Genomic DNA, 23,338 nt, shown 5'->3' on the forward strand with positions numbered 1-23,338 from the left:
TCCGCACCCTACCCCCATGCTCCCACCCAAAGCATCAAGAGGCCAAACAATTCTATGCCAAGGGAAATAATTCAGAAGATCTGAATTAAATTTCCTATTTTTTCCCCTTCAATAGCTTTGAACTTACATAACATTGTAGACTCAGAATTGTTGAGATCATCTGCTCTCAACTTCTTAATGAAGATAGTGAGGTCCAGAATTAGAAAAGTAAAGGGTATTAAGATTAAACATAGGTTTTTACTTATTGCTATTATGAGATGGTTTTCTGAAACAGGATGAGAAGAATTGTAGATTGAAATAAATGGAAAACACTTGAAGAAAACACCATTAGAATATACTTACAAAAAAGTCATTAAGCCCATTTTTATGCAAATTACTGGTCTATACACTTCTCCAAGGTCCTTCTCAAGCTTATATTTCCTGAAATTAAATATATATATAAATATATATTGATGTGTAGTATACATTTCTTTCAATCAATCTGTCTAGAATTAGAAAGGGGTAAGTATTACTAAGCAAAATTCTGAATTTCCTAAGGGAGATTTGCAATGACACTATAGCATCTTCAGGCAGGAGAATTGCAAATTTAAGACAAACTTGGGAAATTTAACAAGATCCGTCTCAAAAACACAAAACAAAACAAAACAAAAAGATCTGGATGTTCTTATTATAAGTGTTTATTAAATATTAGCATAAAAATAGAAAGCTAGCAAAAATATCAGTGTCATTTGGTAGATCAAACTCCAAATTGTCAATAGTCCTGTGATATGGCCACAAATTCAAGAGTCTCTAAGTGCTGGTTTAAATCAACAGGAACTTGATTCTCTGTGATCTCCCATATGCATCCAAATGGGGCTCTCTCAACCCCAAACCTGGCACCATCGTGAGTGTGTATTTTTCAAGCCAGTCAAAGAATTGAAGAGAAGCAAAACTATTTAGTATAAATTTCTGTATGTTTATGTCCCTTCTGTTGCTGTCCAAATCTTTGAGGTATGACTCCCTCATGGAGAGAAGGAGTATTCTCACAGCATAAGGAGATGCTCCTCCACATCCAGTGTTCCTAATCACATAGCTTGGGGTCACATTTCATTTTTTTAACAAAATGTTTTTGTGTTGAATTCCTATTTTTTTCATAGGGCTTTCTAAGACTTTTGTTTTCATCATGCTGTTGATTTTGCGTGACATATTTTAAACATTATTTAACACTAGTAAGTGGTAATGATACTATCTCATCTGTGTTGTCCAAGTGATTGTCACTGCCGGAAGATAAATAAGAGAAATTTACATGGTAATAAGGCTGTATAGGCAAAATAATTGCAATTTATCATCACCACAAGTGGATTAGTTATTAGCCTAGATGAGGGACCAGGAATCATCATCTCTGATATTGAAAAGCGAATACATCACTGGCCTATTAGAAAGTACAATATTTATAACTGAAATTTATCTTCATAGTTCTAAGTATAGGCAATTGCATAGTATATTTCGGAAAAACATCCCTAGAATAGTAGTGTTTAATTGTTTCATTATTGCTCTGGAACTGAACGGAATTTGGTGCTAATGTTTTTATTAATAAAAGAAGGGTTAAACATGAGCAAATAGCTATAGCTCTTAAATTAAAAGCTAATCATTTGAGATTCTTTCTATGTCTGAAGGTATTAGAGATGGAATGCGGATTTGTTTTTTCCTCCAATGGCAAATTTTCAAAAGTTTAGGTCACAGGGATGCAAGAATTCGAGGTAGAGGTCTAGCAATATCAAGTATTAGTTATATCATCAGGGTTTTGCATGGCTTAGTGAGTTCAAGTCTTACAGGCTTGGAAGCAGATGGACTAGTTCAGGAGCAGCACCATCTTGCTATTAGGGACTGTGACTCCCCTGTCACTGGGAAAGAGGAAATGTGAGAACATTTCTTTTCAGTATTTATTCATGAAACTGTTCCATGTTTCTTTCATGTTGCTCTGCAGTCTACCTGGAGATTCTGTGCTCCATTCCTTTTCCCTTTCACCCTTAAATTGCTTAAAGCTCAGATGTTCATAAATCTTGAAACCACCTCGAAGACAGAAATTATGTAAAGAACTAAAATGTCTTCAAGTTCTCAAAGACATTGGGGTTTCTGAGTCTAGAGTTGGGCAGACTTCTTTCAGCAAGATCAGTCTTATGCCCATATTTTGAATTCGTATTGTCTTCCAGCTTTTTTGTTAGCTGGTAGGGTTTGGATGTGGCTTGTACCCTCAAAACTCACGGTAAAATTTAGTCCCCAGTTTGAACTGTTAAAGTGGTGGAAACTGTAAGATGTTTGGGTGGTGGGGGCTCCATTTTCAGGAACACATTGAAGTCATTCTCACGGGATTGAGCTAGTTTCCATGGAAGAAGGTGAGTTATCTCAAGAGTGGGTTGCTTTAAAAGCAGGCTTCTTGCTTCTTCTCTCATACCTTGCTTCCATGTTCTGATACATCAGGAAACCCTTTCCAGAAGCTGAGCAGATGCCAGCTCCATGCTTTTGGCCTTTCTGGTCTCCAGAGTCATAAGCCAAAATGAGTAAATAAAACAAACAATTCACCCAGTGTGTGACTGTTTTATAGCCACAGGAAGTGGATTAAGATTCTCCTCAAACTGCGCTCCATAGAACTGTGCAATGTGGGTATAATCTAGGAGCTCAGTAGAAATGTAGAACCTAGGACCCTTGGGAGAGATGCTGAATCCGAAGCTACATTTTATGAGATCATCTGGTGATTCCTATTTGCATCTTCAAGCAGAGGCTCCATGGCCCAAACCCCTTTACAGGTTTCACCATTTCTCCACTCGGTTATGTTGGGGACCAAAGTTTACCATGAGTTTTGGAGGGGACAAACCACATTCAAACTGGAGCAGGGAGCATGGAAGTTGAAAGACAGTCTGAATTCAGAACACAGGCATGATGCTAATCCACCTGAGAGAGGTCTCTGCCCAACTCTAGGTTCAGAAATTCTGATGTCTTCAAGAACTGGAAAGAACCTTAGTTTAGATAGGCAGAGAAGGAAATATTACTCAGTCATAAAAAGTACGAATCTTGCCATTTTTCCACAGCATAAACAGATCTGGATGACATTATGTTAAGTGAAATAAGCCAGACACAGGAACAAAAATGGAGAATAAAACAGTGGTAACCAGGGGTAAGGGGCAGAGATGACGGAAGGAAATGGGGAGATGTAGTTCAGAGGATACCAAGTATCAGATATGTAGTCTAGAGACCTCATGTCCAACATAAGGGGTGTCACTGCAAGGCTGAGGCACCTAAAAGAGGATGTCCCTTCTCTCTTATTTTTGTTTGCTGGTCAAATGTAGATGATCTAATGAGGACTCCCCAGTCTTAGGGCAATGTTTTTAATGAACAGTTGGGAACTTGGGGTGCAAATGGTAGTCTTGACTCCCAGGTGACATTTGACAATGTCTAGAGATGCTTTTGATTACCATAACTAAGATTGTCATAACTACTAGCATCTAGTGGGCAGAGGCTAGAGATTCTGCTAAGCATTCTACAATGCAGAGGACAGCCCCCTTACACAAAGAATGATTCAGCCCAAAATGTCAATAGTGGGACATTTGAGAGGATCCAGCCCTAGCAGATGGTAGAGCCACTAGATGGAAAGAGTTCAGATTCCTTCAGGGAGCACCCCAAAACATAACTGCTGACACTTGCAACACTGTGAAGGGAGAAAGAAATAAACTCCCTGTGGATGAAGATGCTGAGACCTGAGGGCTGTTTGTTTTAGCGGTTAGCCTGCCCTGACTGAGAACATAGCCCTCCACCTAGCACTGAGTCTTGGTATGGTTCTGGTGAGCTATTCTGCAGAGCTACTTAGGCTGTCTTTATTGGAGGGTCCATCTTGTTCAGACTTTGGAGTGAGCTGAACATTGTGAGGAATATGACATCTTTCAGTGAGAAGCATTAGGCATTGACCACAAGCCTCATGCATTTCAGTCACTACACAGCAGAGCTCACTCCAGGGCTGACGGTGGGCACCTGTGATGACCAAAGAATTAGTCATCACCATTGCTCCATCTGAAGCCCTCTTCCCTCGGCTCTTGCATTAGGAAGATAAGGGGTGAGCTAGTCTCAATTCCACATGTGAAGTGACTTTATTTGGGACTCACAGTACAGTGCCAACTTCATTCCAATACTTTCTCAAATGAGGGAGAGGTATATCCTTCTGCAGGTTCAGACTTCAAAAGTTAAGTTTGATTTTATAAAAATCAAAGACACGTGAAAGAGTGACCACATTGTTTGCATGCTCCGATAGCCTGGAAAATAATGGGGAATTGTCTTGCTGCAATATGATTGAAATTGATGGCTGTGTGATCCAAACTTGGCTTACACCTGCTGTTTTTTTTTAATTGGCACATGATAGTTTTACATAATGATGGGATTTATTGTTATACCTGCTTCTGTATAAGACAAAGTTGTTATTGAGTAGGCAGGCAACTGGCTCCAAGTCCCTCATTCTGCAGAGCAGAGACAAAAACTCACATGGCCCAACAGCCTTGGTTGCCTCTGGTCTCCCAGTTGATTTTGAGAGCAGCAATCCCAGTATCACACTCATTTGCCATTTTTCTCCTCCATGAAGCATTTTGTTCTCCACTAGGCAATTAGGGAATGAGGCTCTGTGGTGTCATATTGATCTTTCCTGTTAAGATGTGTAATTAGCTGTTAACATTTCATTAAAATCAAGGTTTTCTTGGGTTCACTATGACCCTCAACTCATCAAGTTCCCAGGCCTCTGAATGCTGTGAGTTAATTAATGTTGTTGTTGCATGTGAACATATAATATGTGGAACCTGGAATCTTGGTAGGGAGATACTGTTTGGTGATGCATTAGTTTTCATACTAAGTAAGCTTTATCAGGAATACCTACAGAGAAGCAGCTTAAAGCAGTCCTTTCTGGATCTAGCAGAAGGGTTATATTTAGTGATATGCACATGTAACTCTGGAGAGTCATCCTTCTTTTTTTATATAATTATTTTTTAGTTGTAGTTGGTCACAATACCTTTATTTTACCTATTTGTTTTTATGTGGTGCTGAGGATCGAACCCAGGGCCTTACACGCACTAGGCGAGCCCTCTGCCACTGAGCCACAACCCCAGCCTGGAGAGTCATCCTTCTTGAAGGACAAATACATGGATTACTCAAAGGAGAAAGATATCCTGACACTTTACTATTTGACCATGGGATAGAGTGACAAGCATATCTTCAGGTACCAAAATGAGCTTCACTTTACCTCCCCTGAAGGGCAGGTCCCACTGTCAGCTCCTGAAATTGCAAAGCAGGTGACAATGAGTGACTTGCAGAAGAGGTGAACCACTTATGGATTAGGCAGAGTCTACTGTGTCCTTTGCATTGGATGATCAAAGGACTAAAGAGGATGCAGGGAGCGGGCCCTTTCAGGCCTCTCCACACTGCAGGCAGTACAGACTTCCTGTGTGTTCCAGGACGGGGTGTTTGCAGTCTCAGCATGTTTGTGATTCCTGTCCTTTCATGGCATCTGAAACCACATGGCTGCATCAAACTCTGCAACTATTTTTGCCTATTTCAATTGCGCTGTTTCCCCCCCTGTTTATACCTCTTGTTGAAAATTCACTTCAGCTTCAACTGTGACTCCCATTGAATGAAGGAACATACTCAACCAGAATGAGTGTAGGTTAAACCAACTGGAACTACATAGGGGCAAAAAAAGGCTATAAAGCATATCACTTGGATATATTCCAGGATGATGTTGTTGCTCTTCCTTTAAAAATTTACTATGGGTTTCTGCAAACCCTGATGAAACTGGAGAAGAGACTAAAGTACCATATTTGAATATGTTTGAACCCTATAGAAAATGGCCCAGTAGAAGAGAGGGCAAGAAACTTCATCTGAATAAAGCAAGTACTTGCTTGGTTGGCAAATCAAGACATGTTTATAGGGTGGGGAGAGTTGGTTAAGAAGGAAACATTTTGCTGCTTGGTCAGCTGTCACTGACATAGGAACAAGTAGCCCAAAGGCTGTAAGCTTCATGTAGCTACATGCTTCATGGTTCCTTTCTTATCAGCTGATAGACTAAAAAAAGAGTTTGCTAAAACTCTTGTTTTTGTTTTGTTTCCCAAACACTGCTCTCCTTTCCCTCCTTCTCTTTTTCACTCCTGAACACCTCCCATGGAAATTTCTCCATTCCCTCCACTCTGCCTCCCTTTTATGTGATTGTTGCTCTGTAGACTTGTGGTTCTAGGTGGAAGACTTGGATGAGTATGGAACCTTCTGCCTTGTGAATCAGACACATTTATGTTGAATTCCAGTTTCACAAGTCAGTGGCCGTATGTTCTTGGACAAGCTGTTTTAACTCTTCTGAGTTGTTTTCTCATCTACAGTGTGTGGATAATAATAGTTATGTACTTCATAGGCTTTTGTGTGAATTAAAATAAACAATGTATGCAAAATGCTTAGCAACCAGCCTGGCACCAAGCAAGCATCCAACAAACAATAATTGCTTGTGGGTTTTGGTTATGATTATTACTGTTGTAATTTTTACTCTTTGCTGTCATGAGGCTGATCAGCTCTATTATCAAAATGTACTGTCAAATGTTGAATCCAGCCAACCTCACCTGCCTCTCTGCTCCCACCCCAGTTCCTATGATCCTTGGAGTCTCTCTCATTCAAGGTTTGCTTTTCATGAATTCAGTTACCTGTGGTCACAGATGACCTGAACTTATTAAACGGAAAATCCTAGAAATGAACAGTTCATAAGTTCTAAATTGCACAAGACACCATGCATGATGAAATCTTGTGCCACTCCATTCTGACCTATCAGGACTGTGAACCCTCCCTTTGTCCAGCACATCAGCATTCTGTATGCTGTCTGCCGGTTAGTCACTGAGTACTTGTCATGGTGATCAGATCAACCATGATTGGAAGGATCGCAGTGCTTGTATTCAAGTAACCACTAGGTAGAAGACTGCCACTGCATCCCAATGCCTCAGTCATTCATATCACTTCATCTCATCTTGTAGGAACTGCCTCATCTCACAGTAGTACAATAAGAAGGATGAATACAAAACAATGAGATATTTGGGGAGAGATCTCATTCATGCAACTTCTATTCTAGTATAATTTGCTCTATTGTATTACTGTTGTTAATCTCTCACAGTGCCTAGTTTATAAATTAAACCTTATCAGAGGTATGTACACATAGGGAAAAACATGATATATATATATATATGGTTTAGTACTATTTGACATCCACTGGGGGTCTTGGAATGCATCCCCCAGTGGATAAAGGGAGACACTATACTTTGGTATCTGTGTTAGTCAGCTTTCTGTTGCTGAGATAAACAACTTACAAGGAGCACAGGTTTATTTTGGTTCATGGTTTCAGAGTTTTAGTCCACGGTTAGTTGGCTCCATTGTCTTTGCCTCTTTTGAGGCAGCACATCATGGCGGGAGTATGTGGCAGAGGAGTTGCTCATCTCGTGGTGGTCGGAAAGCAAATGGAGAGAGAGAAAAGAAGAGAACACAATCCCAGTATTCCCTTCAAGGCCCCCGCCCCCAGTAATGACTTAACTTCTCCCCAGTTGGTCCCATCCCTTAATGGTTCCACCACCTCTCAGTACTGCCACAGGCTGGTAACCAAACCTTTAGCATGTGGATCTTTGGCTGAGTTTCCAAAAAAAAAAAAAACAACAACAACAAAAAAAACAGTATCCTACAGAACCATCTTCCTACTTCTGTTCTTTCCTATTCTGCATAGAGCAGCTAGAGCAATCTTTAGTAATTTGTTTTTATCAGATCATATGGCTCCCTGCCTAAAACCCCCACCACAGCCAGAATAAAGTCCATTCTCCTCACCAAAGACTACTGAGACCTCTATCCATTTCATCACACACCTCTTACCATCTCCCCCTGGTTCTCTGTGGCTCAGCCACGTGACTCCTGTCTGTCACTCTACCCTGTGTTTTCCTGCCTTAGTGTCTTTGTACTTCTTCTCTTCTCTAGAAAATCCTATTTCAAGTCTTTTTGAATGCCCAGGTCTTCTTGTTGTTGGGTAATGAGTTCAAGCACCACCCTCTTTGAAGAATACACTCTGACTGCTTGTTAAATAATGGGTTAATCAGTATGAATTCACTGATATTTGACTATCATTGACCTAAATATGACCTTCAGATATATCAAATGCTCCCCACCACTTCTTCATCCTCATCACTACATTTTTTCATACAATCACAAAGGTCAGGTATTGACATTATTTCATTAGTATTTACATTCATATGTTGAGAATCTCAGAATTCTTATATTAGAATGTAATCATCAAGAGGGCAGGTACTGGGTCTTTCTTTTTTATTTCTGTATCCTTACCACGTAGCAGCCTTCTCAGCAGATGTTCGCCAGGTGTTGATTGAATAGGGAAATTAAGAACATCAGGTTGGCTGTGCCATCTTCTGGAGGAGTCATTTATTCCATGTTTTTTTTTCTCTGCCAATACCAATCTGTGCACACTGCATATATGGACCTATGTCAGGATTTTGTCTTAGAACAGCTCTTGTAAATGGGCACTGCAAGTTGCAACACTGTGTTGAGAAGGATTCTGAGGCTGCATACAAACTCAGCAGAGTGCCTTGATACATTAGCGGTAATGTCCTCCATAAGGATTTGGTTTCATGTGGGCAGTTAGCCAGTGCTGATTGGGACAGAGTCTCAACTTCCTTTCTAATTTCAAGTTCATGATGCTGTCTTATTTCTTTAAAGCAGACGTACCTTCTTACATATATACTTTGAAGGACACTTACTGTTATACATTGAGTCCTACCACATACTTGAAAATTTCCAAGAGTAATTTTGTGCTTGTTGATTTTTCAGTTTACCTAAAGAGCATAAAATATTCTACATAAATCTCCAGATACTTCTTTATGACTGACTGAAATTTACTCAATTAGACATTTAATGCAAGACTGATTTATATTATTAAGATGGGTCAGATGAGGACCTCAGGGAAATATTTTTAAATTAGCAAGCTTCTTTGAGCAGCCATGGTGGCTTAGTAGCTTCTAGAAACTATCCTTAGTTTTCCTAGAACAAAAGGCTTAAGGTAAAGACATACAGAATTATATCGTCCCATTACTTCCTGCCAGCTAATTATTGTTCGCAATTTGCATTCACTATGAAAAAATGATGCCAAGAATATGATTATATTAAAATATGGGTTTCATGATTGGGTCTGTTTGTGAGTCCAATAGATGTCCAGTGAATAAAACCTGATCTCATTCTTAAGTCCCCAGAGACAGACCCCTGTCTAAGGATTGACCTTCCCCTTGATTCTGATGGGCCAAGTAAGTTGGGTTCAGGGAAGAAGCCAGTTTCAAGCATTCTAAAAACATTGCCTGGCATATTTAAATATGATGACATATTTAAAATGACCTGTCCAGCACACTCCTCTGGGCTCCTGCCCAGATACTGTCTGCATTCACATTCACTGGGACAAAGGAGACAGACGGCAAATCTGCCTTGGTCCTGCATTTCCCTGCAGGACATGGCATCCCAGTGAGATTGGCACGCTCCTCTCCCAGCCATGACACGTGCCTTCCCACCTGTGCCTTCCCCGTTCAGCACCACCGGGCCCAGGAGCCTTCCTTCACACTCCATCTTAAATCTAATCTCACCTAAGCATTCAGTGTGATCCATTTCCAGGAAACACAATTTCTGTCTCTTATTAAATACTCTGTGATGCTCACTTATTTAACTGGCCAGGCAGTGAAAAGCCTTCCCAAGCTAAGAGTGATCTCCCAATTCTTTGGGTTGTTGATAGACCATTTATTTTATTTCTATTTTATACTCCAGGTTGAATATCCCTTATCCAAAATGTTTGGGAGCAGACGTGTTTTAAATTTTGTTGTTTTTTTTTTAGATTTTGGAATATTTGTATATACATAATGAGATTTCTTAGGGATGGGAAACTAGGCATGAAATTCATTTATTGTTTCATATACACTTTATATACATAGCCTGAAGGTAATTTTATATAATATATCAAATACTATTGTGCATGAAACAGTTTTATGGTGTGGAATTTTCTACTGTGGCATCATGTTGGTGCTCAAAAAGTTTTGGATTTTGAAGCACTTAGTATTTTTGGATTAGAGATGCTCAATCTGTAACTTACAACTTCTCCTCTATTTTGTAATCTAATGCCATCAATTTTTTATATTGCATTTATATTGGATTTTAACTTTTATTGTATGTGAGCATGCACACTTTAATTAGATTTCATGTTTCTAGAAGTAAGGGAAACAATCATTCTTTATATATTCAAAACAGAAAAACAGGTAGCAGATTGCTATGCACACAGAGTGTTTTAGCTAAATATTTACAGAAATATAGAAATAAAAGATAGAGGAAGGAAAGAAGGGAGGAAAAGTGAGGGACAAGAGAAATGGAAAGAAGACATAATTCCTGAAACCTCAGTCTAATTTAGTGATTGTTTAAAAACAGATGCTAAATACATGCTTGCTTAGTAGACAGAGATATTCAATCTTGCAAAAGTGTCCTAAAGTTGCAAATCCACTTCTACTTCCTTGAGTTCTCACCATTTCTCCACATATACAAAGCATCTGTTCAGACTCCACTTCCAAAACCCAGATTTGTAAGGAAACCAATTCAAACTAAAAATCAAAGCCTAAATTTTATAAAATGTCATTACTCTTTAGATTGATCATTTCCTCAACCTCCAGAACTAATGAACCTCAGCCTTAGGATGGTGCATATTTTATGCCAATACTAACTACATAACCATCGATTTAGAATTTGCTTGTCAGATTTCAAATCTGACAACAAGAGCCTTTTTAAAATATGAGACCTTAGTGTTGGAAATCAATAATTGACAGTTAATATTTGTTTTAGTCAGCTTTTTTGCTGCTGCCACTAAAAGATCTAACCAGAACAATTGCAGAGGAGGAAAAGTTTATTTGAGGGCTCAAAATTTCAGAGGTCTTAGTCCACAGAAGGCCAGCTCCATTCCTCTGGGTTCCAGCTAACCTAGAACATCATGGCAGAAGAGTGTGGTGGGGGAAACAGCTCGCATGGTCAGGAAGCAGATAGAGAGAGGCTCTACTTTCCAGGTACAAATATATACCCCAAAGCCACACCCTAATTCCCACCTCCTCCAGCCACACCTTACCATTTCAGTTACCACTCAGTTAATCCCTATCAGGGGATTAATTCACTGATTGAATTAAAGACTCTCACAACATAATCATTTTTCCTCTGAACCATCTTGTATTGTCTCACATGTGAGCTTTTGGGGGACACCTCACATCCAAACCATAACAGTATTTTAGATTGAAATACTTGCATACAATTTTTTTTTTAAGGAGAGAAATCTAAGAAGAGGAATGTTTACAATTCAACGAACCAAGCCCTTCTGTTTCCAATTATAAGCAAACTGGTGGAATGAGGTATCCCTGGAAAGAGGAGGCCCTGCATTACTTATGGTCAGTATAACATGAGGAAAGATTCAGAGAGGATGTGTGTGTGCGTATGTGCGTGTGTGTGTGTGTGTGTGTGTGTGAGAGAGAGAGAGAGAGAGAGAGAGAGAGAGAGAGAGAGAGAGAGAGAGAGAGAGCATGCACACATGCAAACACCTATGCATTTGCTAGCCTTTAAAAATTAAAGTGTATGGTCCTAGGTAGGTTGATTCTTCGGCAGCCCTAGAAGATCCTATGAGATGTGATTTCAGGGTCAACAAGCTGAGTCAATTCCACATTTATTGAGTGTTCAGCATGATGTTCCAGAATGTGCAGCATACAAAAGAAGTCAAAGCTCAGTGTTTCTTTTTGTGCAGGCACAGCCTCCTAACACATTCTCTTACTTTTAGGACCATTCAAAGTTAATGTCTTATTTACCTGGCCCATTTAAACAGGTTTTTCATCTTAATTACAAAGATCCTACCTGCTCAATGCAGAAAACTTGTTAAATTAATAAAAAGGACACAACAAAAACAACACACAACTTTAACACCAAAACAGGTCTGTGGTTTACATTTTGATGTTTCTTCTTCCAGCTGTTTTTAGAATACAGTTGGTCCTCCATGTCAATGTGATTTTGATCTATGGATCCAAAAAATGGCAGATTGAAAATATTTGAAAGAAAATGTGCCTTTACTGAGCACATACAAGTTTTTCTTGTCATTATTCCCTAAACAATATAGTATGATAATATTTACATAGAATTCACATTCCCTTAGGTATTAAAGGCAATTTAGAGGTGGTTTAAAGGATATGGGGAGATGTGTGCAGCCTATATGCAAATACGATGGCATTTTATATAAATGACTTGGAGCATCCACAGCTTTTGATATTCACTGGGAACCTTGGAACCAATCCATTGCTGATTCTGAGGGATGACAATATAAGATAATAATGTGAACTTTATATATAATGTTGATATACTGTTTTGTAAAAATGCCTGACGTGGCAGAGTTCTTTAGCACATTGCACACTGGCATAGTATCTGATTTGCTATGAAAATGATGAACATCAGACCCTCAAATATTGGTGTTCACCAGCTGATGTAGTGGAGAGATATTTTGGTCAGAGAGCACTGGGCCAGAGACAGGAAAATAGGAGATGGAGAGATCTGGATATGCCTGTTGAAGCCTTGAAGATGTCCTTCCCGATTCTTAGGTCACAAAAACAGTGTATGGTTTGGGTCTTAAGTGTCCTATAAAAGCTCATGGGTTGAAAGCTTGGTCTCAAACTGGTGGTGTTATTGGGAAATGGTAGAAATTTTAGGAGGTGGGAACTAGCTTGAGAAAATAGGTCACTGGGGGCATGCCACTGAAGAGAATTTGGGGATCATTGGGCCCCTGGGCCCCTTCCCCTCTCTCTCTCTCTCTCCTTCCCAGCCACCATGAGGTGAGCAGTTTCCTCTGTCATGCACTCTCCAACATGATGTGCTGCCTTGCCACAGGTTCAAAGCCAACAAGACCCAGTGACTGCCACAGTCCCGCTGCAGCAAAATAACCGGGGGGTGACGAATAACTCGTGTAGATTGATACAGCAGGAGTGGGAGCCGTTTATTGCAGGACAGGAGCAGTATTTATACATTCCACATAGCTTATCTAATTAGCATAAACTAGATACATCAGTCAACCAATAAGGAATGTCCACACTTAATGGCTTGCTTTTGTTACTTCTCAAACCGCTCCCTCTGGCATTTTGCCAGGCACCATCCAGACTTGTTTACGAACTCTAACATTCCCCTGGCAAAATGCCAGGTGTTATTTTGACTTGTTTACAGACTCTAACAAGTGACCATGCACTGAAACCTACCACTGAAACCATGAGCCAAAATATAAATCTTTCCTTCTTTAAATTTTTTTTTCATCTCAGGTATTATGTTATAGCAACACAAAGCTGACTACCACAGTCTTCTGGTAACAGTATAACTTTTGTATTTCACACATAATCCATCTGGTTTTCACTGGGGATGTGTGAATCTCTCACAGGGAGAGATTCAATCTCTCCCCCCCCCCCAATTTAGTGAAATAGCATTCCAAACACCATCCACTGCATAACTCATTTTTCCCCAGTAGACTGGCAAGGCTGTGTCTGCAATACACCATGGTTCCCTGTGGTATATGAATCTATCATAAAGCTCTTTGTTGTAGTCAATTTTTTATTCTTGCACAAACATCACATATTATTATAGCCATTCCCCCTTCTCTGTGGTTGGGATTTCTGTGATTTCAGTTAAATACAGTCAATAGTGGTCTGTAAATATTAATATTCATCCTGACTCTTTTAAGATAGAGATCCTACTCATAGCCGGACGAGGTGGCTCATGCCTATAATCCCAGTAGCTCTGGAGGCTGAGACAGGAGGATCTCAAGTTCAAAGCCAGCCTCAGCAACAATGAGGAACTTAGCAGCTCAGTGAGACCCTGACTCTAAATAAAATACAAAATAGGGCTGGGGATGTGGCCCAGTAGCTGAGTGCCCCTGAGTTCAATCCCCAGTACACACACACACACACACAAAGAGATACCCTACTCACATAACTTTTATTCTAATATTTTGTTATAATTGTTCTATTTTATTATAAGTTACTGCTGTTAATCTTTAACTATGCCCAATTTTCAAATGAAAGTTTCTCATAGTATTGCGTATGGGAGAAAACATATCACATGTAGGGTTTGTATTATCTGCTGTTTCAGGCATCTACCGTTGGTCTTGAAATGCATCTCCCATGAATAAGGGGTGACTGTACCACTGTATCTTCATAATATTGTAAGACATCTACTAGATGAGTTCTTTCTCTTTACTTTTCTTTTTCAAATTTGACTTAGTTACTCTTGGATGCTAATTTTCCAAAAAAATTGAATTTAAAAAATTAAATTTAATTGAGTTTAAAAATATACCTGGAATTTTTGTTAAATTAAATTTTATTTAATTTGTAGACTAACTTGGAGAGAATCCATGTCCTTATATGTCATCCCACAACATAGCAAGGAATGTCACTCCACTTAGTAATAAAGTTTTCCATGACTTTTAGTAAAATTTAACAATCTTCACCATACTGTATTTTTCCAGTGTTATACATTATAAGCATTTTCATGTATATAGAAAAGTTTAAAATTTTTATAGTGAACATCTCAGTTACCTCCACCTAGATTCTACCATTTACATTTTACTCTCCTTTTATTATGTATCTATCCATATTTCAAAGTAATTGGTAGATATCAGCACACTTTCTCAATACATGTGTATCCTTCATGAGGGCCGATAGCTTTTCTGTTAGTGATACCATTTGTATGAACTTCCAAATGGATGAAACTTATCTGTATTGAAAAAAAGTCATAGTAAAGAAATCATATACTCTTTTGTGGAAAGCTTCTTTCATGCAGCATGATGATTTTGGATAGTCATCCATGGTTTTTCAAGTATAAGTGAAAATTACTTTTTTATTATTAAGTCGCATTTCATTGTATGGATTTCCCAGACTGTTTTCCTATTCCCTTATTGGTGAGTACCTGGGAAGTTTTCTCTCTTTGGCCTTTACAAAGAGAGCTGCTATGAACATTCTTGTCCAAATATTTTTGGTAAACACACTTTTATTTATTTTGGGTAAATACCAAGCAATGAAATGACTAGGACATAGATTAATATGTTTACTTTTATAAAAAATAAACTGTCAGGCCTTTTGGCAAAATGGTTGTATTATTTTGTATTCCCATAAAAAAACTGATGAGCTCCAGTGGCTCTACAACCTCAACACACTTACAGTTAGTATTGACATTTAGAAAGATATAATGGTCCATTTTAGCCTTATATAATGATATCTCATCATGATTTTAATTTTCATTTTCCTGAAGACCGATGGTATAGAACATTTTCTACGTACTTATTGACCATTAGTGTATCTTTTGTTATGAATCTTTTGCCCAGGTTTTGAAATTTGGATATTTTCACTGAGCATAGAACTGTAGGTGGGCAGTTATTTTCTTTCAGCACTTTATGATGACATTGCTTTAACTTCTGGCTTCTAAAAAGAAGAGAGATTAAGAATTGTAATGCAAAAGTAAATAAATTTTAAAAAATAAAATAAAAATTAAAATAAAAACAGTTTAGATTTATAGAAAATTTGAAAAGATAGTAAAGTTCTCATATACCCCAAACTCAGTTTCTCCTATTATTAACAGCTATGATATATCTGTTATGTTTAATGAACCAGTAGTGATATACTAATATATTAACTAATGTTCATAGTTTCCTAAAAAAATAAAGAAGAGATATGCTGATTATACCATTATATTCTTTTGAATAAAATTTGTATTTTTTTCTCTTAAATTTTAATTTAAAAATTAAAAATTTTATCTTGATTTATATTCTTTAGCACTTTAACTGAGATATGTTTTTATTTATTCTGAGGATTTTCTTAGAAATTCCTGAAGCTGGAACTTTATGATTTCACAATTTGTGAGTATTTTAGCCATTATTTGTTTACATAGACTTTCTGCCCCATTGAAAACTAAAATCATTACTATATTTCTTCCTAATGTTCTGTCACTGTTACTTTATATAGTTTAATTGCAGTTAGGTATATTGTGTGCATATGAATACTGTATCTTCTCGTCTATTTTCCCCAAATGCCTCCATCCTCCCTTTTGAAGTTTTTTGCTTGTATTCTCTGTCAGATATTAAGATTTCTTTGATTTCAAATTTGCCTGTTTTAACTTTTTCCATCCATTTTCTGTTTTTTTTTAAACATTCTGTAGCAGAGAACATGCTACTAACTTTTGTTTCTGTTAAGTCCAATCTGAAAGCTTCAGTCTTTTAATATGCACATTTAATCTATTTACATTTATTGATTACTATTATATTGGCAATAGTTTTTGACACTCTACTTAATTGTTATTTATGTTTACTCTTTTTTGCTTTTGTTTATTTAAACATCCTTTCCTATTTTTCTTTAGATGGATTTCATTTCCTTCTGCTGGTTTAAAAGTTATTTTGTCCTTTTATAGTTGTTCCTTAACTATTTACAAACATTTCAACAACATCTTTATCTTTCCACTGACTAGTAAGTATTTGAGGAAGCTGTTATGTCCTTTCGGGACCCCTACCTGTGGGAAGCCATTCTCGCACGTGATTGGGTACCTCCCTGATTGGGTGTGAGGCGTTCTGGCCAAACTGTGTTGGAGCTTATCCCCACCCTCTCCAGGTGAGAGCCTGTCCGTGTGGGGGTGTGACTGACCATTGACCCTGAGACCAATCACTGACCCTGATCTTGGAATGCTGCCCCCCCTCGACCTTCATTGGATGGAATTTTCCCCTGAATTTCTTGTTCCCCAATAAAAGGCCACTCCCTGGCGTGCTCTCGCTCTCTCTCTCTCCCTCTCTCCCTCTCTCCCTCTCTCCCTCTCTCTCCTGCTAGTCCTGAGTAAGCCTTGCTGCTCCACTGGGTGGCTCGAGGCGAGAGCTAGAGGGAGGGCCATCTCGGACCTGGTCAAAGAAAAAGGTAATTGAGTCTTGTATTTATTTTGATCTCACTAGTTAACTTCTATGCTACGAACCTCTTGTATGAAACCAGCGTGCTGGTCGCGCGGTGGACCTACCCATCAGTAAGTATTGTTTAGAATTTTAATTGTGGGTGGTAATGGATATTCTGTTTTCACCCCCCCACACACCTTTTCTGTTTTCTGTTTTTGCAACTTATCACCTCTGAGAATTTCCTGATGATACTGTGACCTGGACTATTGCTGCTAACCTGTTGGAGAAGGAACAGACAAGTGTTCTTTCTGAATGACTCAGGGAAGAAGTGAAGGCAGCTACCAAACTCTTCCCTTATCCCATTCTGTTTGTTGTTTTGCACATAGCCTAGTGCAAAATAACCCCAGTTGTATCACTTTTTAAAAGTGCCTGGAATTCATACCTCCCTCCAGCTTCTGTAATGTCTCTAGGGTTGATTCCCGGAAGAAAGCTAGCATCAGATTCTTTATCAGTACAGCAATCGGATGGTCTGTATTTCCTTATGGAACAAGGCATGATTCCCTTGGGGAAGGAGGGTAGGAACAGTCTTCCTCAGACCTGTTGTATAGCTTTGAGGGTATCATAGAGAATTTCACAGGCAGTGCAGGATTATTGTCAGAGGGGATCATGGTGCAGTACCAGCTCAAGTTGTTTAAGAAAGAAGAGAGCAAGGAGATAAGAACGGAAGGGTGTGGTCAATATTTTTTTTCCTGACCATCTGAGAAATCTCCTGAGAACTCACATTTAAAATCTGGGGGGAAGTTTGATAAGGGTGAACAAGGAGAGATGTGGATATATGTTCAGGAATGTTCTCCCAGAAGCTCTGCAATTCTGGAGGCAAGAAGTTATTAAACCTGTGAAACTCTCCACCTGTGAAATTTGAATAGTAATGCATCATTAATGTCAGTATATACTATGTTTTAATTATTCTTTCTCTACATTTTTTTCCCTCCCTCTAACCTCTTGCAGCTAAATGGAAGACTGAAAAAGCACACAGGATCCTTCTTAGTCTTGTTGACAGCTTTATCTGCAAGGCTGACACAGTGCCTGGCACATAATTGTATGTTCTCTATAAATATTTGTTGAAACTATATAGAAATTGAAGCAGTTATTTACTAAATGTATGCTCCCACAAAACACATATGAGAATGCCTATTTTCTTAAATATTTGCAAATACAGGTTGTTATTATTCTTCATAAATATTGACAATTATATAGATATAAAATGATATATCTCATTTTTTAAAATTTGCATTTGTCTAATTCTTGTTATAATTGAATATTTATCACAGATTTAGTGTTTTTAATATTTAAAATTATTTTATCTTTGATTAACAAACCATAATTGTATGTATTTATGGGGCACAATGTGATATTTTGATATTTATTTACAATGTGACATGATCAAGCTAATGAACAGCACTTGGTGAATTCATTATTCATGACTTTTGTCTGTTTCCCTTGGGGTGTTCATTGTTTTCTTACTGATTTTATGATCTTTCTATATCAGCTATTTATATTAAAAGCTTTGTTCTCATTTATCATTTGCCTTTCAATTTTGTTAATTTTTAACATCAAATATATCAAACTTCTCCTTTGTGTTTATGTTCTACATATATATTATCATTTTTTTTCTTCCCTCCCTCCCTCCAGGTCTCCATCCCCTTTCTCTCTCTCTCTCTCTCTCTCTCTCTCTCTCTCTCTCTCTCTCTCCTCTTTCTCTTTCTACACACACACACACACACACACACACACACATACACACACACACACTTAACACTATAAAATATTTTATCTAAATAGTTAAATGATGATTCTGGCACCTTCTCCTTTGGTATCATTTCCCCACACTAATTCAAAGTTCCCATTTTATTGTATTCTAAATACAGTAAGTACAAACTTTTCATTTTTAAATGAAACACAGGAGAATATGCATGTTTTCCCCACTGATAGGTGCAGGATCTGAACTTGGGCAGGCTAACTCATAACTTGTACTCTATTGAAATGAAAGAACATTGTTAGAAGAACTAATTCACAATTCATCATAAGAAAATTTCTTGGAACAGAATAGATGAACTAATGCAATGACATAATAATACATACTCTTCTGCTCAACAAGTGGAGACCCAGCTTCATCTGTCTTTGAAGATAAATGCAATTGCATGATCCTCTTTTGTATGTGCTGCATCTCTTACGGTCCTGACAATTGTACATCAATTATTTTCCAAATGTCATCTCCGAAATCCATGATCGTAGTTACAGACACTGTATCAAATAAAGCTTTTGAGCAAAGTACTTCAGAATTTAGAATAGTTTCAAAGAAAAAAAGTAATATGAGTTGGTTGACACTTTTGCATGGCAAAGGTTGTCATTTGAAATAAAAATGCAGGCTTCTATAGTGCTGTTCTGAATCTGTCAGAAGGGAAAAGGACTACAAATGGCTGAAGTAGCTGCAGCTGCCCTTGACACTTCAAAGTAGTTACATCCTCAGGCTAACACAGACCATTCTAGGCATCCTAAGTCTTCCAAAGCTGCTTCCTCCTGAAGATCACAGAGTGTAGGGTGACATAATTCCTTGTGAGAAAGGTCAGGAAAGAATACACACAGGTAATCTCTGAAGACTTTGGGGTTCCTATCCAGCATCTTGACAAGAACCAGGTGCATAGTGTTCTTGCATTTAGAACAGGGGTACCTTGGGTGTCCCTCCTGTGATAGGTCTACGCACCACCATCACTTAAAAAGCACATGTACACGTGATATGATATCTATTAGTGCACGCTTTTGCTCACTAAAGGGGCAAAGTACATGTGACTGGCCCCATGTGCTTTGTGGCTCTTAAGCAAAATCTGGTTTTCCATTAGCATTACGGAAGGACTAACAGCTGTGAGAGCTGGTAGTCAGAAGGTCAAAGGTGAAATATTCCCTCCCATTAGCCCATTAGCACAGCACATCTTCATCTCAAGGGTCCGTCTATCTCTTGATCCCAGAGGGATTGAAGTTTGGGCACGTGGTTCTCCGGCAGGCAGATTGTGTCACTAAGAAATACTGATGTCTACAAGACACCAGAGACCCAGGGTCAGAGGCTGACCCAATATAATGGCCCTTGGAGACTGGTCTAAGGCTGGTGGACACTAAACAGTGAAGCTGTATGACACACAGAATGAGACGCAGCTGTAGCTGAACGAACGCCTGATTCTGAAGATTGAGAATCACCCAGAGGTACTGGATTTGACTCCTGCACAGGGAGCTTTCTGCCCACCACCCTCTAAAGAAGCTTCTGTGGTAGAGAATCAGGGGAAATAAAAAACCACAACTTCAAAATCCAGAGATGAAAGGGACTTGCCCTGCATCACACAAGGTCTTAATGGCCCACTCTGCAAGCTGTCCAAAGTCCTTGGTGCTGGGGTAGGGGGAGCACAGCTGTGCTACATGATAGCTCAAAAACCTTTCTTTGTGAATTCCATTAATTTTAGAATAATGCTTTGAAACAGCGGTCTTCTACTAGGATGAGAACAAGGCAGACAATGAATCCCAGGGCTCAGGGCTTTGCTCCTACAAGTTGAGTCTCCCTAACCTCCAAATCCAACATGACTTCACAAGTGGAAAATTCCATACCTGACCTCATGTGATGGGTCGCTGTCAAGTTACAGGTGCATTAAAAAGTTATAATATTACCTTTGGTCCATGCGTATAAGGGGCATACAAAACATAAATTAGTTCTGTTTAAACTTGAATCCAATTCCCAATATACTTTATTATCCATCTGCAAATATTCAAAATCCAAAATCCCAGGCATTTTGGATAAAGGATTCTCAAGCTTTAGTGACATCTCTGTGGTCTTCCCACCCTGTCTCCTTCTCAAATATCTTGGTCACTTCCAGGCTCACTTCCTGCTTGCCCCATCCTCTCTGAAATCTGAGAGTCCTCTTTTTCTTGGCATGATGGGATGACATGCAGTGGAGTAGTCAGAAGATAGGAAGTGGGCATCAAAACACATCAAGAGTGTCCACCATGAATCACAGACTCAGCAAAGCTCCCAAACTGCTCTCCCTCAGCCAGGGGGCGTCCTGCACTGTGACCACTTGTAATGATCAGCATGGTCACTTTTGTTAATGGATGGGCCTCATTTTCTACAACCAAAGGAAGATTTTGGTACCCAGGAAAGGGAAACTATAAAGTCCCAAAAGATAATTAGGAAAGAACACAGGCTTTGACTGTCAGCTGCCTAATCCTAAGCAAAGAGGAAATCTCATTAAATAAAATGTAGAGTCAAGAAAGGAATGGAGTCAGTGCAGTCTTCTAAGACGGCAGTTTCATTGCTTGCTCAGGGCCATCTGAGTCACAGGGAAAGCTCCCAGGAGAGGCAGATTCCATCCTTATTTTGTACAGCCTAAAGACTCTTCAGACTTCTCGAGGGAGGTTCTAGGTGGGTGATTCTTCTGCCAGCTCTCAGAGGCTAAGGTATGTTATCTTTTCTTCCTTTACCCCTTATTCATGTTCTAGCTGCAGGCTCATTTTATGTCTGGCCGGTGGATCTCACCCTTTATGAGGCTTCAGAATCCCCTGGTGGTGAGTTCAAGCACAGGTTGCTCAGCCCCATCTTGGGCATTGCTGATTCCCTAGCTCTGGGGTGGCAGATCTGTCCTTGCTGCTGCTTGGTGCCTACCCCTGGGAAGGACCAATCAAGGTGCCAAGACCCAAAAACTTGTGCACATGTTGTCTTCCTTTTTTTTTACTCAGAAGCCAGAAACCAAGACAGGACTCTAGGGCAGGGAGTTTATTTAGAGTAGATATAAGGAAGCCCTGGTGGGGGAATGGGGAAGAAAGAAAGTGAAGGAAAAGAGGGAGATAAAGCTTGCACTGGTGGCCCCAGGTAGGACCTTGCAAAGAAGAGTTTTCTTACAGGGGGAGGGCCTGGGTGTCACTCCTGTCACCACTGGCTGAAGGCCTCTCCTGGAGGGCATTGCCTGTCCCACCCCAGTGTCCTAGCCTGCTCTAGGCAGAACAGGTGCAGTCACAAAATACCCTCAGGCCCAGAGTCTTGGGTGCCTGAGTGTGGTGCCTGGGGCAGGGGGTAGGCAGAGCAATGACTGGAACTGTCACCTAGGTCTTTTAGGAGCTTATTTTCCATTAGGGAAAACAAATGATGTGCACAGAAATTCTTAATAATTCTAGGCAGGGGATTATTAAAATAAATAATTGGCTATGTTAAAAAATAAATAGCCATGTTACTAGAAATTTCCATTGCCCAAGAACTTTAATTTTCTTGGAAAAGAAAAGCACCTTCTTTGGCTCCAGACTCTTCTATGAGAAGACAACCACCATGAAATGGGATACCTGTTGCCCAAATTAGGACAGATAGACCCCATTCCCCACACCACCTCCACAGTCATTACCACCAGCAACAACGCAGCACATACATACACCTGTAAGCACACACAAGGACACGTGCATATGCACACACATGCACATGGACACGTAGCTACTGAGATTGTTGATCTAATTCCTTTTCTCCTTCCCCATCCTGAACTTTGTGGCCAGATCCTATTCTTCCAGCCCCTACCTTCCCTATCCCCAGGAAGCTGGCCTCTTCATGGTCCCAGATTTCTCTACTTCCTAGCCACCAGGGGTGACAGGAGCCTAAGCCATGAGGTCCAGGTGGGATGAGGAGCTCAGACGCTGGTGTTTGATGAACTCAAGTCAAGCCCCTGCAGTTCCCAGCTGCGTGATCTTCACACAAGGACCAGGCCTCTCAAACTTCAAATTTCTCATCAGTAAAGTAGAAGGATAAGTGTTCCCTCTGCATGGAGGTGTTATAAAGATTAAATACTCTGGACTCTCCAAGCATTTGCCATGTATGAGGTCCTAAACTAGTAATCCCATTTGACAGAGCTGTCGTAAGGATTCAATAAGATATTGATTACAGGGTGACCAACACAATTCCCAGCTCACAGTAGGCACTTGTGTTATCAATCAATGTCATTAATAATTAGGATCCTTCTGAAGCTATTGCAAGATGAATATTTGCCCCAAGGCTATGCTAAATTAAATGCAAGATGACTCTGATCCTAGAAGATACCTGTCCTCTCAGAATATATCCAGTTCCTCCATGTCAAGATTTGTTTTGGCCTAAAGGCACAGATCACATGGGCAGTATTCAGTGACCTCACTATTGGTGGACATGGGCACCAAGCACCCTCTCTGCTGCCACCACCTTACCAACAAACAGCAATTCCTTGTTCATAATAAATATGCTTTTGCTTATTATTGCACGCCTTACTGAATTAAATAAACATTTCACTGTCTTTG

Source organism: Marmota flaviventris, chromosome 16 (assembly GCF_047511675.1).
Source record: "Marmota flaviventris isolate mMarFla1 chromosome 16, mMarFla1.hap1, whole genome shotgun sequence".
Lineage (NCBI taxonomy): Eukaryota > Metazoa > Chordata > Mammalia > Rodentia > Sciuridae > Marmota > Marmota flaviventris.